The following is a 14,758-nucleotide window of genomic DNA, read 5'->3' as shown; positions in this document are numbered from 1 at the left end:
CGAAACTAAGGCTGAGAACTCTGTGACCTGAGAGTGGAGGGAAAGGGATCGGGGAAGATATGGAGCGAAAGAATTAAAACTGTTGCTTTAATAATACGGGAAATAATGAAATAATGTAGGAAACGCGGCGGATGGGTTGGACAGCGTGTGGGGGGCGAGGAGAGGAGTCGCCGGGTCACGTGGGAGACCCCGCGGCCATCACGTGATCCAGTTTCACAGCGGATCCGCAGCATCCGCAGGTTCGACTCCTAGGCCCCGCATTAGGCCACATTAGACTCCTAGGCCCACCGCCCTGATGACGGGCTGACGACATCGCGCACGCTCAGTTCTTTCCGTTCTTTGTTCAAGCGGATCGCCATCGGGAGGTGTTCCTCGCCACCAGGGTGGGGAGCCGGGAACGAATGGTTCTCTGCGGGGCGAAACCTACGATTTTGTATTGGTGAGTGTTGAAGCCGGTCGCGAGTGGCGTAGGGGATCTGATGTTGGGCAGTGAGTCCCTTTAACTGTTCCGAACTCAAACAAGAGAAACCTGCAGATGCTGGAAATGCGAGTAACGCTCACAAAATGCTAAAGGGACTCAGCAGGCCGGGCAGCATCTAGGAAAAGAGTACAGTCGACACTACCGGCCGGAACCCTTCGGCAGGACTGGAGAATAAAAGGTGGGACGGAGAGAGAAACACAAGGTGATCGGTGAAACCTGAAAGGGGAGGGGATGAACTTTCCCGAACTGGCGGCCTCGCCTCGCTTCCTTCACAGAATCTGCCGGGGTCAGTCCGGGTTGTGAGACCTTCACACCGAACCGTCTGAGATGAACCGCCGCTCAGCCCCTGTTGTTCTGGTCCTATTAGCAGGATGAAGTAAAACATGTTTCCATATTGACACTGACGGAGATTTTGTATAATTTGTGTTCCGTGTGTTATCTGAATGTACTTGCCTGTGATTCTGCCACAAGTCAGTGTTTCTCTGTACCTGTACCTTCCCGTACTTGTGCACTGGGCAGTAAGTTTCGGGGCTTTGGAGCGGGTGCAGAAGAGGTTTACCAGGACACTGCCTGGAATAGAGGGCCTGAGCTATAACGGGAGGCTGGACAACCTTATGTTGTGTACTCTGAGCCGTGCCGGCTGGGGTGAGACTGAATAGACGTTTAGAAGATTACCAAAGGATTAGAAACAGTGTCTCAGAAAGGCAGCGTCCAGTATTAAGGAACTCCAGCACCGAGGGCATGCCCTTTTCTCAACGTTACTATCAGAGAGGGAGTTAAAGAAGCCTGAAGGCACACACTCAGTGATACAGGAACAGTTTCTTCCCCTCTGCCATCGGATAGCCAAATGGACATTGAGCCCTTGAACACGACCTCACTTTTAAAATATATAGTATTTCTGCTTTTTGCACAATTTTTAATTTATTCATAGAATAATAGAAACTTGAAGCACAGTACAGGCCCTTCAGCCCACAAAGTCGTGCTGACATGTCACTACCTTAGAAAATACTATGGTTACCCATAGCCCTTTATTTTTCTAAGTTAGTTTTTTCTCCAGTGCCACCAGGTTCCTATCCAAAAATCTTTGAAAAGACCCTATCATGCCCACCTCCATAACCGTTGCAGGCAGCCCATTACACCACTCTCCACCACTCTCTGACTAAAAAAACTCACCCCTGATATCTCCTCTCTATGTACTCCCCAGCACCTTAACCCTATTCCCTCTTGTGTAACCAATTCAGCCCTGGGAAAAAGCCTCTGACTATCCACATGATCAATGCCTCTCATAAACTTGTATACCTCTATCAGGTCACCTCTCATCCTCCGTCACTCCAAGAGAAAAGGCCGAGTTCACTCAACCTATTCTCATAATGTATGCTCCCCAATCCAGGCAACATCCTTGTAACTCTCCTCTGTACCCGTTCTAAGGTTTCCACATTCTTCCTGTAGTGAGGTGACCAGAATTGAGCACAGTGGAGTGTGACCAGGGTCCAATATAGCTGCAACAAAATCTCTCGGCTCCTAAACTCAATCCCACGATTAATAAAGGTCAATGCACCATATGTCTTCTTAACCACAGAGTCAACCTGCATAGCAGATTTGAATGTCCTATGGACTCGGACCCCAAGATCCCTCTGATCCTCCACACTGTGAAGAGTCTTCCCATTAATGCTATATTCTGCTATCATGTTTGACCTAATAAGTTGAACTGCTTCAAACTTATCCGGGTTGAACTCCATTTGTGACTTCTCAGCCCAGTTTGGCATCCTTTCGGTGTCCAGCTGTAACCTCTGACCGCCCTCCACACTATCCACAACACCTCCAACCTTTGTGTCATCAGCAAATTTACGAACACATCCCTTCACTTCCTCATCCAAGTCATTTATAACAATTACAGTGAGCAATGGTCCCAGATATACATATACTGTAATTTTAATTATTTTATTTTGTTTTATTTTTCTTCTATATTATGTATTGCATTGAAATGCTGCTGCAAAGTTAACATAGTTTACACAACATGACAGTGATAATAAACCTGATTATGAATCTGTGTGGACAGATGATATATTTTTCCTGAGAGTTCAAATATCTAATACACTTATGGGGAGACGAAATGTAAATGGCAAGTTTGTCTCTTTCCACAGAATGGTTGGTAGCTGGACTCTCTGCCTGGGGGGGGGGGGGAGACCCCACCAGTCACGTGATCCTGTTTGCCCCTCCCATTTATCCACAGATGTAACTAACTCTTCGCGCATGCTCACTGTCTCCGGTTGGGTGGTGTTTTCCTTTCTGCTCAGTGCTGAAGCGGATCGTCTGTGGGATTGGGAAAGGGTCCTCCCCTCCTGGGTCAGGAAGCCAGGGATCAGATCACAGTCTGCGGGCCGAAGATATCGTTTTCCCATCAGTGAGTATTGAGACCGATCCCGAGTGGGGAGATCCAACGTTAGCCATGAGTGCTGAACTGAGGGCCAATTACTCATTTATTTTCCAAATATCTGGGCTCTTCAAAAATATGTAGATGTCACTTAATCTGTATTGAACGATCCAAACCAGGAGCCCAGGCTGTTTATTACCACAGAGTTGAAATGGGAGACCCACCAACAGGACACATGAGCCTGTTTAACACTGATCTACCTCGCCCTCTGGTTTGTGACTCAAGATCATGTGGTGTGCGGTCAGAGTCCCCGGATGTGAGGTGATGCTTCCTCCATGTTGTGTTGGGGAATCTGATGTTGGCCACTGAGTCCCGTTAACTTCCCCCAGCTTGTCTCATTTCCTGAGCCTCCTCGCATTTGTCTTTGAGCTTTATGGCTGGTGTCTTCTCCCGGACTGGGGTGGGTGAGGAAAGAGAATGTCCCAGGCAGTGGGAATCTTTGATTTCACTACCTGCTTTCCTGTGGGACTGAGAAGTCTAGTGTGAGAATGGTTTCTGTGTTGTGCTGATCTGGATCCAAAGGTCTTTGCTGTTCCTCGCAGTCATGGGCAGAGCATTTACCATGAAAAGCATGAAGTGTCTGAACTTTCTAAGATGTGTTGAGAAAAATTTGGTGAGGGTTCAAAGTATATATGGCAAAGTTCTTGTTGTTTGTTCTAACTTTGTCATTTTAAGATCCTTTATACAGTAGTGTGTACTATTAATTCAGTATCTGTGTATTGCTGGAGAACCTTAATTGATCGTCCTTGATTTCTTCTCCCCCTCATTCTATCTGCTCATTCCCTGCCCATCTTGTTCAGTCTCTCTCCCACCAACTTCAGTGACATGCATCAACTATCTGGGTCAAACTTGGTCCACCCTGTATCACACCTCTTCAATGATATATATCGGCAATCTTTCTTGTCTTCATTGTGAGGTATTCTTTTACACCTTCGGCCTCACTGAGTTATTTCCAGAATCAGTTCTTGTCAGCTGGAAAACCAGAGGGTCATCAGGTACCAGTTCTGTTGTGCATTGGTGTGGGAGTTCTATTTTGTGAACTGTAACTGCTGACACACTTCTTCATATTACAGTCAGCAAAGAGTTCTGGGAGAGTTGGTGCTTGGGCTCTAGTCCTGTGATCAGCATTCCAGGGAAATGGAACTGCTGGTGTTTTGGCTTTGACTTTGCTTAGTGCTTCTACAGATGAGGCTGGATGGATGTCCTTCTTCGAGCAGCTGGACATTGGTTGTGGGGAAATCCCGGATTGCACTACCCTGTGTGAGATGGGAGGACAATGTGTGAGACTCTCCGGGTCGATGAGTGGCAGATTAAGCTGTGTGACTCTGTGAGGTTGGGTCCTGGGATATCATAGTTTTTGATCCAGGGAAAGTGGACCCGGGGATTGAGCTGCTTGGGCTTGTGAGGTGTTGATCGAGTATTTCTGGTCTGGGATAAGATGTTTGTTTCTGGAGTTCCTTTGGAAGCAATGACTGCTAATCAGAGGAGAGGATGTTCCCATTCCATCCTCACAGGGAGAGGTTGTGAGTAAATGGGCTGTTCCGTGTTTACAACAGTAGAAATAGACCCTGAGTTTGGTGTTCAAACAGTGCTTCGAAATCCCCCCCTCACTGTCATCTGTCTGTCACTCGGTGGAAATCAGGCAGAATCCCAAGTTGCTGGAGATCTGCAATAAAAACTGAAAATGCTTGGTCATTCTGACAAAACATTATTACCCTGAATTGTAAAGTTTGTTCCTCTCCCAAAGCTGTTCCTTACCTGCTGAGAATTTCTGATAATTCTAGTTTCTTTTCATTACATTTACCTTGGAATGGTTTATATTTCCTGAAATTAACCTGGAAATGGAAATGGCTCATTCTGTGCTAGTAGAAAAATAAAGAAATCTCAACTTACCCTGTAAATTATCCTGGTATCAATTTATCTCTTATTCCTGGAAATGTGTTCAGTACAATTGCTGCTAACATGGTTTACAAAAATAATCTCAGGAATAATCGATGTTATGTATGAGGAGCGTTTGGTGTTTCTGGACCTGTGCTCAATGGAGCTCAGAGGGACGGTGGGAGTGGTGGAGTGATGTATGGTTAAGTAAACCTACTGAATGCTGAAAAGCCTGGACACAGTGGACACGGAGAGGATGTTTCCATTAGACGGGGAGTCTGTGATCTGACAGCACAGTCTCAGAACAAAGATGCTCCCCTTTAAAACTGAGATGAGAAGAATTTTTTGGTTAAAGGATGTCTGATCTGTGGAATTTGTTGCCGCAGAGGTTGGTTGAGGCTGCCATTGGGTATATTTGTGGCAGAAATTAATATATTCATGATTGGTGCATAGCTCAGGATTGCAGGAGGAAGGCAGGAATATGGTGTTGGAATAAAAATCAGCCATGGTTAAATGGTGGGGCAGACCAGATGGATCAAATCACCTAATTCTGTTCCTGACTGTATGATGGCTCCTGCTTATCCCATATCGTTTTGTGATGTGTGAGGGACAATAGAAGGTTGTTCACTGAGATCATTATATCTGCCTTCAACATTTAAATTTCAGTGAGTTTTGTTCTTAGTAACATTCAGCAGAAATGTTTGGTTCTCCTTTTTAATGTTAACATACTTCATTATCTCTCTGGTTAAAGTTAGACCTGCGGTGAGAAGTTTATTTGAAGAAAAACCCCAACTGGAAGCAAACCACAGCTGAAGACGAGGGAACAGCAACAAGTGAATTGGCCCGAGGACTGAGAACAGCAACTGGAGAGACCAACTTTGCATCAAGAGACTCGGATTTCCCAGTGATTCAGTCAGGAGAAAGTTTGGTGAGTCTCATTTACTCAAAAACATGTACTTTGGACATTACATACCTGTACAAGGGAAAGTAGGAAATAGCTGGAGTGAAACTGAATGTGCCCAGAAGAACCAGTTATGCTTCTGACAGACCCAGTTGCAATCAGTCCCGGTCTGGTAATGTGCTTCCAGCAGCCCAGCCCTTTAAAACCACTCCCATTCAGTGGAAGTCGAATCTGGATAAAGTCACTCAGAGACCGTACGGTACAAACTCTTTGTTCCAAGCGCCCGGGGCTTACTCAGTTAGTCACTCAGACAGGAACAGACTGTGAATGCTCCCACCCTATCCACCAATTCCCCTTACACATTAGATGTATCTGTCCAGATACTCCCCCACACAAGACCGGATGGAGCCAAAGTTATTTACTGTGACAGCCCCTAAAGACAAATTACAAAATAGTCATAATGGCTTACACACACAGAACAGACTGATGCTGTCCTATCTCTACACATGAGTGCACAAGGAGATAAGCATCCTGAAACCGTAGCTCGCTACCCTCAAAAAGAAATATGGCTCAGCATGGCTTAGTACATCTGTTGATCATCAGGAGTTTCTTTCAGAAAAACAGGCTGTTATAGTTTAACGAAGTGTTAACCCTTTTACATACTTTATCATTCCCTTCTTTAGATCATTACATGATCAACAAAGCAGTAACTTTTTTACAGAGAAAGCAACTGAGTACAGCTTTGACTTCTCAGTGGGGAAAAACAACAGACATCAGTAATTATAACAATGATATGTACAACTTTTAGGAAATAGGATTAGGACTTTGCCCCACATATTACCTTACAGGCCTTTGAAGATCACCATTTCAACCCTTCGGTGAACCCGTGTAAATCCTGCCCTACTTTCTTGATGCTGTCAATCTCCTTTGCAGTGTGCTTGGAGAGGGATGTAACGTTAGTAGACTCATCAGGGATATAGGTGCTGCATTCTGTGTCAATAATAGCACAGGTTCCCCCTTTCTCAGCTGGGATAAAATCTAAAGTCGTACGATTCTGTACGACTGTTTGCCAGATTGCAATCATTTCAATGGATGTTTCTGTTACTTGGGCCTGTGTTTCTGTCACAGGGCCCCTGCAGCATTGTGGCCAGCTCCTGAAGTTCTTATAGCCAAATTGATTATCTCTCATGAATTTCTGGCTACGCTATAGGAGAGAAAAACTATCATCAAAAATCGCTCAGTCTCAGTTATTCCTCTCGGCTGCTGGGCTCCTGCAGATATGGCCAGGATGCATGTTTCCCAGCGTAGGAAGTTCCGCTTGGTGGGGCCCTGAGACACCATCCCTCAAAACACTGACAGCCACGGTCATCACAGACTGGACCACAGTTCCTCACTCTCTTCCCCGGGTGTTATTTGAAAAAGCCCAGGCAGATAGTTCCTCACTCTAGTTGAGCAGGATTACTGACATTTGAATCATACTTTTACCATACCGAGGAATTTCAGCACAAACCCAGCAGGCCCCTGGTTCTACCTGCTTGGCATAGGTGTGACAGAGAGACAGAAAGGTGTTAACATGGGGGCCCCCGGGTGCTGGGGTGAGCCCTCTTAAAGACATAAACACGAGCAGCACTGTTACGTACCCAATTGGTTTAAATGAACCAGCAGCTATAGACCACACCTGGAGTCTGGTTTTGATGTTAAAACCACTCTCTTTATTCGTATCTACTTATAATATAACAAATTAAGCAAAATAATCAAAAGTTAAAAAGTGTTATGAGTACACATACGTGTAAATATAACTCCCAAACCTTTGAGCTCAGGGAATACCAAGCTTAAAGTCTTAAGATGGTGAACTATGAAAGTTCAGTTCAGCCATGGAATAAATGACAGGTTAACAGTCGCTGTAGGTTCTATCCGTCGTCGTTCTAAATCTACATACAAATTATCACCAGAAGCAGCTTATCACAGGCGTACTGTCTTCAGAAGGAACTACCACACAAGCAAGGGTTGACACACAGGTAGATTCCACAAGGTACTCCCAATCCAGATCCAACACACAAAGTATTACCGACAGTGATTTCCACAGAATATCCCTTCTCACAAGTGGTTACCACATAACACACCCGAATCCGGCTAAGGGTTAACAAAAATGGTAGCCGCGAGATACTCCAACAACATCCCCAGATGGATTATACGAATTATCACCAGCAGTGATTGGTCACAAGGGTACCTCTTCAAGTGAATTACCACACCCAGGCAAGGGTTAGCACAAGTGGTCTTCACAGGATACTCCCAAGCCAACAGATCCACTCCTATGGATCAAACAAAGTGACAATCACACATTCAGTACACGCTGGATCAGTAATCAACCCACCTTGTGGGCACAGGAGAGTCCAAACAGTGGCCTTTGGCCACTAGGCCCTTTGTTTCGAACTTTCCATCTTCTTTCTTTCTCTCCGGCTGACTGTGTTCGTGACTATCCTTGCTTAAATAAAACAAACAGTGAGCTATATAAACACAAGCTGTGAAAAAGTGTAAACATGCTGCATAGTCAAATAGTTCCGCCCCTCTCTCTCTTAGTAAGAATCAAACAGGAGAATATTAGTTCCCTCCGGGGTTGATCGGGATTCGAAAGTCGGGTCCCAAAAATATGTCGAAGCTCGTCACATTCGATTTCGGTCATTGTCAGGCCAATCCATATTATTTGTATTAATAATGTTGGCTAACTTAGTTGGTAAGCATTGGAGCAGTAAGTCATTAATAATGGGTATTTGTCCCTCCAGTTTAAAGGCTTGGTCTCCTGTGAAACTGCCGTAGCAGGCCACAAATCACATCCACCCATTCACGCTCCGCTTTTAGCGGCTCCCAACCTTTGGGATTCCTTCTGCAGTACATACCTCTATCCCATTCCATTATTCCTCCAGCTTGCTGATAATATACTGTTCCACTTTAAACGTATGTCACATCCGGAACTTTTTCCAGTTAGCCGAGGATTTCCTTCCACACCGCTGTGCGGTGTTGGGAAATCATGTACAAGGCAAGTTACAGCAGTAGTTTGCCATTGCCTTCTGCTGGGTGAGTTGTTTTGTTTAAGAGATCACCAGCTGTAACCCAGCGCGGATGAAAGTGTGCAAGGGAGTCGGCTGGATTCGAACTCAAGACCTCTCGCCTCAAAGTCCAATTCTGAAGCCAGTAGGCCATCAGTGGCGTAGCTGGCAAAGTTTCATTTTACATCTGCCTTTTCCTTCCATTCCCTTTTCAATGATTTCCACTTCTTTCCTCAGTTCTTTTTCCATATCAGATTTACTGCTTGTTCTCATGAGGTAATAACCCAGGCTCCCCCACCCCCCTCCGTCCGAGGCCACATTTTGTTCCCCAATTTCTTACTCAGCGCTGCACTAAACATTTGAAAATCTTTTTCCTTGTCTGGAAAACTCTCACACAAAATTGTGTCGGGCTGCTCCTGGCACACTCGTATCAATCGACTGCAATTAACCGATTATCTCTAAGTAATTTATCAGGCACAAAGCCTCCTGCTCAATTAACAATCAGATAAATTTACCCGGCAGGCACCTCCTGCTCAATTGATGAATTTACCTGACATGTCTGCTTCCTGCCCACTTAGTAAAGTTCACCCAGTACCGTCTCCTGGCCACTTAATAAACTTTATCCAATACTGCCTCCTGCCCACTTAGTAAAAATTTTGCCTACCTTATACTAGTCTCCCGACAGATTTTTTTCCCGATCCTGTCAAGGTATGTGATCAGCCTTGGGCAAGGCACCATACATCCAAAGGAACTAACAGTGAGCGACAAATGTAAAATACCTATTGGGCTCCCGGTCAGTCCCCACAGTCCCCAGAGTGGTTCAGCTGCTTACTCAGCCCGTCTGCTCAGTGCTCTGTAGATAGAGATCCTGTTTGTGATGCCAAATGTTAAAGCTGAATCTGAATAAAACTCGAGAGACAAGCTTCTTATTGACACCACAGTTTATTGCACATTCTCCTGCAGGACTTTGAGCCCCAGTTGTCAAAGGGAAGGCACGTAAGCACTGCCACTATCTGACAAGTCGACTGACTTAGGTTACAGCCGTATATTTATACATAGTACACGCCATGCATCACTATTTCAAGATGTTATTTGAACTGGTATGCCCACCAAGTGTGTTGGTGCAAATCTTAATTACTTAGATAACAGAGTTTGTTATATTGAGGTTTTAATTATGGATGGATGTACTGTCCAGTCCTTATTCCCTTTGCAAAGCCCTGACTTAATTACAAACAGATGTTCATTCCTGTCCTTATCAGTGAGTCCTCTGCCCCTTACTCAAATGAGGGTAGAATGTATAATGGTATCAACTAACAACGGTACAGTATACAATGTTATCAGCTCTCAGTGTGTCTCTCTGCAAGCCACAGAGAACTGGCAATGAGCCTGGCTGAGCTAACCACTGAAGACAGTGTTTACTTCGGTTCAAATATTCCTATTCAGTCCCAATTATTCTTTTAGCCAGAGGTTACATAGGTTACATAGGTTTTGTTTTATATATCCTCAATTCCTCAGGAGGGTTCAGGGGAAATATTTATGTCCAATATAGAAACTGGTGTTACCTGTGTGTATTGAAGAATGAATTGGGAGAAATTGTTATGGGAAACAGGGAAATAGCAACAGAATTTAATGCATACTTTAGATCTTTCACCAGGGAGGACACAGGCAATCTCCCAGATGTATGCATGGGCCAGGGTCATAAGATATCAGAGGAATTGAGACAGATTGACATTAGGAAAGAAACTGTGATGAGTAGACTGGTAGGACTGAAGGCTAATAAATCCCCAGGTCCAGATGGTCTGCATCTGCGGGTTCTAAAAGAGGTGGCTCAGGAAATTGCGGATGCATTGGTAATCATTTTCCAATGTTCCTTAGATTCAGGATCAGTTCCTGAAGATTGGAGAGTGGCTAATGTTATCCCACTTTTCAAGAAGGGAGGGAAGGAGAAAACGGAGAACTATCGCCCTGTTAGCCTAACGTCAGTCGTGGGGAAGATGCTTGACTCCATTATTAAGGACGAAATAGTGGCACATCTTGATGGCAGTGATAGGATTAGGCTGAGCCAGCATGGATTTACCAAGGGCAAATCATGCTTGACTAATCTGTTGGAGTTTTTTGAGGGTGTAACAAGGATGTTAGACGAGGGTAAGCCAGTGGATGTTGTGTACCTAGATTTTCAGAAGGCATTCGATAAGGTGCCACATAGGAGATTGGTGAGTAAAATCAGAGCTCATGGCATTGGGGGCAGGGTTTCAACATGGATAGAAAACTGGTTGGCAGATAGAAAGCAAAGAGTAGCAGTGAATGTGTGTTTCTCGGACTGGCTGGTGGTGACTAGTGGGGTACCACAGGGCTCTCTATTGGGACCACAGCTCTTTACGATTTATGTCAACGATTTAGATGAGGGCATTGAAAACTATATCAGCAAGTTTGGTGATGATACTAAACTGGGTGGCAGTGTGACATGCGAAGAGGACGTTAGGAGAATACAGGGAGACTTGGATAGACTGTGTGAGTGGGCAGATACTTGGCAGATGTCATTCAATGTGAATAAATGTGAAGTTATCCAGTTTGGAAGCAGGAACAAGAGGGCAGAGTATTGTCTGAACGGTGTAGAGTTAGGTAAGGGAGAAATGCAAAGAGACCTAGAAGTCCTAGTTTGTCAGTCAATGAAGGTGAATGAGCAAGTGCAACAGGCAGTGAAGAGGGCAAATGGAATGTTGGCCTTTATTACAAGGGGAATTGAGTACATGAGCAAGGATGTCCTTTTGCATTTGTACAGGGAAGTGGAATAAAGTTAAATAGCCATCACAGAGAACTCTTGTTGTTATCCCACACAACAACAGATGGAACACTTTAGAAACTGTTGGGGTGGGGAGGGTAGATTACCTGACAGAGAAAAGTCAAAGGGGTGATAGTGAATTCATTAGTTAGGGGAACAGAACAGGAGGGGACTGAAATCCTAGTGGTAAGGCTTGCTAGTGCTAGTGTGGGTGAAGAGTGTGATGTGGTTAAAATAAGTTGCTGGGGAAATGGGAGCCAGAATGACAGAACAGATAGTTGAGAGGGTGAATTGAATTGAATTGACTTTATTCGATACATCCTTGCTGCACACGAGGAGTAGAAATCTTTACATTACATCTTCACCAAAATGTGCAATGTGTAATTAATAGTAACTTAAAATAGATAGTTTGTACATAGGACAGTCAGTATAACATTGAAATGCAATTGTATCAGCATGAATTAATCAGTTTGATGGCCTAGTAGAAGATGATGACCCAGAACCTGTTGGTCCTTTTGCTGTGGTACCGTTTCCTGGATGGTAGCAGCAGGAACAGTTTGTGGTTGTGGTGAATTTGGTCCCCAATATCCTTTGGGCCTTTTGACACACTTGTCCCTGTAAATGTCCTGAATAGTGGAAAGTTCACATCTACAGATGCGCTGGGGTGTCTGCACCACTCTCTGCAGTTTCCTGCGATTAATGGAAGCACAGTTCCCATACCAGGCAGTGATGCAGCCAGTCAGCATGCTCTCAATTGTGTCCCTGTAGAACGTCCTTAGGATTTTGGGTCCCCGTCCCCAACTTCTTCAACCATCTGAGGTGAAAGAGGTGCTGCTGTGCTCTTTTCACAACACAGCCAGTATGTACAGACGATGTGAGATCCTTGGTGATGTTTATGCTGACAAATTTAAAGCTGTTCACCTTCTTAAACCCAGATCGATTGATGTCAACAGGGGTTAGCCTGTCTCCATTCCTCCTGTAATCCACAATCAGCTCCTTTGTTTTTGTGACAGTGAGGGAGAGTTTGTTTTCTTGACACCAGTCAGATGTTGTTCAGACCTCAGATAGAGTCAGCAATCAAATGGTTGAGCATGGTGTGATGAATGTGCTGAGCTGTGTTTATCGCAATGCAAGAAGCATCGTAGGAAAGCCAGATGAGCTCAGGACAGGGAATTATGATACTGGAGCCATTATTGGAATTTGGTTGCTCCCAACAATCTGAGGGATTTAGAGGAACAACATTGTAGAGAGATTGCAGACCATGCCAATAAACAAAGGTTGATTCAGTAAGTGATTCTAACTTTACATATATAGACTGGACTCCCATACTGTAAAAGGACTAGATGGGGTAAAGTTTGTCAAATGTGCCCTTAATCAGTATGTGGAATTTCTGATATAGAAGTGTACAATAAGCTGTTAGGAAATGATCCAGGGCTGGTGACAGAATTTGTGATCATAATGCCATGAAATTCAAAGTAAATATGGAAAAAGAGGGGTCTGGACCATGGGTTGAGATTCTAAATTGGAGAGAGGTCAATTTTGATGGTATCAAACGCATCTGACAAGTGTGGTTTGGAACAGGCTCATTCCTGGCAACACAGTTCTTGTAAGTGGAAGGCCTTCAGAAGTAAAATTTTGAGGGTGTAGGGTTTGTATGTGCCTGCCAAAATAAAAGTTGAAAAGTTACAGGTGCAGGGAACCTTGCTTTTCAAGAGATATTGAGGCCCCGGATATTTTGTTCCTCCAAATGCCTCAGACTGTTGGGTGCTACCCGGACCCATTAATGATGACAATATCAGGACTCCACACCCTGAGCTCATGTGGCTTTTTTTTAAAGTTGTCTGCTGTTGGTTTCTAAAAGCTCCCCAATAGTCTTTGCTCTTTTGTTTGCCCACTCTTTGGCTTTTATGTTGGCTTTGGCTTCTCATTTCAGTCACGGATATGTCCTCCTGCCTTTCCAATGCTTCCACTTCTTTGGGATGTATCGATCACTCAGCTCCCGAATTGCTCCAGAATCTCCAGCCATTGCTGCTCCATTGTCACTCCTTCCTTTTCCCTTCCAAACAAGTTTGGCCAGCATCTCTGTCACAGAAACATGGAGAAGTTCAGTCCAGAAACAGGATATTTGGCCCATCTAGACAATGCCAAAAAACATTTAAGCGGTCTAATGCAAATACCTGCACCGGGACCATCACCCTCCATACTCCTACCACCCAGGGTCCCATCCAAACTTCCTTTAACTGGTGAAACTGAGCTGATTTTCACTACTTATATTCATCTCATTCCACACTGTCATGACCAGTGAAGAGCTTTTCCACATGTTCCCATTAAATTTTCACCTTCCCCACTTACCCATGACCTCTGGTTGTCATCCCACACAACCTCAGTGGAAAAAGCTGCTTGCATTTATCCTATCTATACCCTCATACTGTTGTGTACTTCTAAGAAATCCTCAAACCAGTGTACTCTTTCCTTGTTTATGTTTCGAGCCATTTTCAGGTGTATAAGATGATGAGGGGCATTGATCGTGTGGATAGCCAGAGTATTTTTTTCCCCCAGGTCTGAAATGGCTAACACGAGAGGACATAGTTTTAAGGTGCTTGGAAATAGATACCGAGGGGATGTCAGAGGTAAGTTTTTTACACAGAGAGTGGTGGGTGTGTGGAATGCACTGCCGGCTATTTGTGTGAGAGTGTTTCAGTTACTGTGGGGCCAGGCACCCATGCAGCTCAGTGGGAACAGGGAATAATACCAATGGAGAGAGTCAAACTAAGCCAGGTCACAGATTGGAGATGGCAAAAATGCCCCATTCTTATAGAGACAGGAAGAAAATCAGAGCGTTCAATGCTCATTCCAGATACCAGCACTGTGCCCAGTTAGAAGATGAATTCTCCATCCAACTTGGGTTGAACCTCACTGTAACAGTGTGATGTCAGATCACACCTTCACAACTCAAGTGATCTCATCAGAAATGTTGTTCTACACCAGGGGTGGGCAAACTTTTTGACTTGTGGGCCACAAAGGGTTCTAAAATTTGACAGGGGGGCCGGACCAGGAGCAGATGGATGGAGTGTTTTGGTAATACACCTCATAAGAGAAAATAAAATATCATGGAATATGTAGAAAACATGTGCTTTAATTTCAATTGAAAATGAACAAATGCATTACAACAAAATATCTGTCTTTGAAGTCCCATGGTATTTAGCTATTTATTGAAATGACTTTTAAAACACTG

At 44.4% G+C, this 14,758-nt stretch overlaps 1 protein-coding gene across 6 annotated transcripts in view; it reads left to right on the top strand.

Moving 5' to 3' along the window:
- Positions 1-306: 306 nt before the first annotated feature.
- LOC132390070 (zinc finger protein 235-like) overlaps positions 307-14,758 on the top strand; it is a 48,802-nt gene continuing 34,350 nt past the window's right edge. The window contains exons 1-3 of one of the 6 annotated variants that reach the window (XR_009510768.1): positions 2,733-2,885; positions 5,545-5,721; positions 14,083-14,153. The gene's annotated coding sequence lies outside the window, so the exon portion shown is untranslated. Of the gene's footprint in view, positions 440-2,732; positions 2,886-5,544; positions 5,722-14,082; positions 14,154-14,758 lie in introns of those variants that run through there. The other 5 variants (XM_059962658.1, XR_009510765.1, XR_009510766.1 and 2 more) reach the window with 5 other exon arrangements.

Source organism: Hypanus sabinus, unplaced genomic scaffold, assembly GCF_030144855.1.
Source record: "Hypanus sabinus isolate sHypSab1 unplaced genomic scaffold, sHypSab1.hap1 scaffold_757, whole genome shotgun sequence".
In the NCBI taxonomy this organism is placed as follows: domain Eukaryota; kingdom Metazoa; phylum Chordata; class Chondrichthyes; order Myliobatiformes; family Dasyatidae; genus Hypanus; species Hypanus sabinus.
The sequence above is the reverse complement of the archived record's forward strand: the minus strand, read 5'-3'. Positions and strand labels throughout refer to the sequence as shown.